This window comes from Tachypleus tridentatus, chromosome 13 (assembly GCF_004210375.1).
Source record: "Tachypleus tridentatus isolate NWPU-2018 chromosome 13, ASM421037v1, whole genome shotgun sequence".
NCBI lineage: Eukaryota > Metazoa > Arthropoda > Merostomata > Xiphosura > Limulidae > Tachypleus > Tachypleus tridentatus.
In genome coordinates, this window is record NC_134837.1 from 14,813,723 (window position 1) to 14,816,704 (window position 2,982).

The following is a 2,982-nucleotide window of genomic DNA, read 5'->3' on the forward strand; positions in this document are numbered from 1 at the left end:
GTTACTTTCGTTGTTTATCACTATTTTCATCATAATATAATTTCGAATATTCTGATTCTTCTATTTTGTGGAAATGACATTTTAATAGCCTTTATTCTTACTCAGCTATAAGGCGAAAAACGTTTTTAGGTGAAACTAAACAGTTTATACATTTATCGTATAGCAGTACGTATAAGTTTTAATAAAAACCTCTTCGTTTCACCTTGTTTTCTTTATATTTCTTCTAACTTTGAAATTTTACTAGCAACTCTCGATGGAGTAGAACAAAGGGTAATTATTTAGAAGCTTTATGTGAAACCGCAAGACGAGAGTTTATGGCTTTACACACGTGTCTTTCTTTGCGATATCTAGTTAAAAGAAAACATTGTAGCAGAGCGTGGTTTCGATCCACGGACCTCTGGGTTATGGGCCCAGCACGCTCCCACTGCGCCACTCTGCTTCGTTTTCCTACTTTTACTATAAAGGTTCATAAAACAAATACTTTATGCTGTAAAACATTTATTTTAATTCTCCTTAACGACTACGTCTTTCGAATGTGTAAATTGTTTCATTCATAAATTTTGTGTCGTATCGAAATAACTTCAGAAATAATTATCGCTAACGGGATATTTTCGTGCTCATCTACTCACATCGTTGTTTAATTTCCTAGAAACGGTCAAAAGTGTTGACACAATAACGAAACGACAAAACTTTGGCTTTCCATTATACGTCTATTTGAGCTACTTCAAGTCTTTTACACATCCAATTCTTGTCATTAAACGAAATTTACGATACTGTGATTTTTTAATATTCAACGATATGTATGTTACAAGCGATTTCGAAACTAACGGCAAACACACATTTCAAGGATATTTAATATTATGATATTATATTAATGTGTAAGAAATAGGGAAAAATTCTATACGGATATCTTGTTTCAATATGTCAAAAGTCATGCCAGGTCCGAAATTTATGAAATGTGATGCTTTCTTGAAAGTATTGATATATCGTCGATTAAAAGTTTAGAAGTAAAACAAAGTGGAATAAAAGCAAAGAATGAAGATTTGTTTTTCAAATAATACGACAATAAAGTAGATAACGGAAAGAGCGACAGATGAAACGTAAGGAAAAGAACATCAAGTTCACGATTTATAAACCTTCGTCGATAGCCTTTTCGATATTTTTAAATTTGATTTTGAAACGCAGTTATTCTTTAACGAACGATATAGCTAACTATTCTTCTTTCATATTTGAAATGCAACTAGGATGTTTTGGAGCAACTAACATATATTTTCCTTTATTTTTTATCTTTGATTTCTATTCTTACTTGTTCTTACCAAAGATGTCATACAGAAAGATTCAGAAGAAAACAGTGAAAAGGTACGGGAAATTTCGTCACGATTTCTTGTATAATAAAACATTCCTCTATTCCTTTGGCTTTGTGAATAAAACGTAATTAATTTTGTGCAGATTGGTTCAAGCTTAAGGGATCTCTAACTTCGTGACGAATGTGAGAGTGAAAATAGATACGTATGGGACACTACTCAAATAACAAGTTTTCAAAACGTTTCGTTTCCTTTTTGAGACAATTCGACGATGTTATTGTTTACCAAGAAATAAAAAATCGGGTGTGTACTATTGGGACATTAACGAAATGTCATTTGGAAACTTTGGACGTGTCTAAAAAAAAGTCTTACAACTCTCGGTAAACGTACGATTATATATTTTTAACCGATTATGAATAATTTCATTTGCTCGTGTTGTTTTGTTGGTGGATGAAATGGCGAGTTTAAGTGGTTTAATGAAAAAAGGTTTTGATTATTCCCTTTTGATGAACGTAATATATTTTGTAGACACTTGTCACATGAAAGGTCTCTAATTTTAGTAAGTTTGTAAATACACAGTCAACAATATACGATATTTGTGAAATTTTAATTAAACACTTAAGAGTGAAGTTATCGTGTAATGCAGGAGACGTCATAAAGAACGACGTTTTCAAACTTCCTACTGAATTCGAAAATTGGTAATAAATTATTACATATTTTTTCTGTGAAAAATGATAATGTCGTACTGAGGAAAGTGTTGCGATTCTATTTGTTTACCTTTTGGGTTTTTCGCTTTTATATACTTGTAAAACTACGTTAAATGTATAGAAGTTGCCATATAATCCAGAGGAATGCCGTTTAACATAAAAATAGCGTTACTTCTATAATAATTTAGAAGTGAACTTGTATTGGGAATTTATTTTATTCGTAAATTCTGTACGTACACAGAGAAAACATAGAAAGTTAGTTAACGTAATTCACACATTCCCAACTTAGATTATTGAAACTAAACGATTCTACCGCATTCCTTACTTTCGTTGTTTATCACTATTTTCATCATAATATAATTTCGAATATTCTGATTCTTCTATTTTGTGGAAATGACATTTTAATAGCCTTTATTCTTACTCAGCTATAAGGCGAAAAACGTTCCTAGGTGAAACTAAACAGTTTATACATTTATCGTATAGCAGTACGTATAAGTTTTAATAAAAACCTCTTCGTTTCACCTTGTTTTCTATATATTTCTTCTAACTTTGAAATTTTACTAGCAACTCTCGATGGAGTAGAACAAAGGGTAATTATTTAATAATTATTTAATTAAACACTTAAGAGTGAAGTTATCGTGTAATGCAGGAGACGTCATAAAGAACGACGTGTTCAAACTTCCTAATGAATTCGAAAAATTGGTAATAAATTATTACATATTTTTCTGTGAAAAATGATAATGTCGTACTGAGGAATGTGTTGCGATTCTATTTGTTTACCTTTTGGGTTTTTCGCTTTTATTTACTTGTAAAACTACGTTAAATGTATAGAAGTTGCCATATAATCCAGAGGAATGCGGTTTAACATAAAAATAAGCGTTACTTCTATAATATATTTACAAGTGAACTTGTATTGTGAATTTATTTTATTGGTAAATTCTGTACGTACACAGAGAAAAACATAGAAAGTT

The 2,982-nt window shown here is 30.7% G+C and overlaps 1 non-coding gene across 1 annotated transcript; it reads right to left on the reverse strand.

Moving 5' to 3' along the window:
* Positions 1–367: 367 nt before the first annotated feature.
* Positions 368–439, reverse strand: TRNAM-CAU (transfer RNA methionine (anticodon CAU)). The gene has a single exon. It is a non-coding gene; the product is annotated as a tRNA-Met (tRNA).
* Between the last annotated feature and the right edge of the window lie 2,543 nt (positions 440–2,982).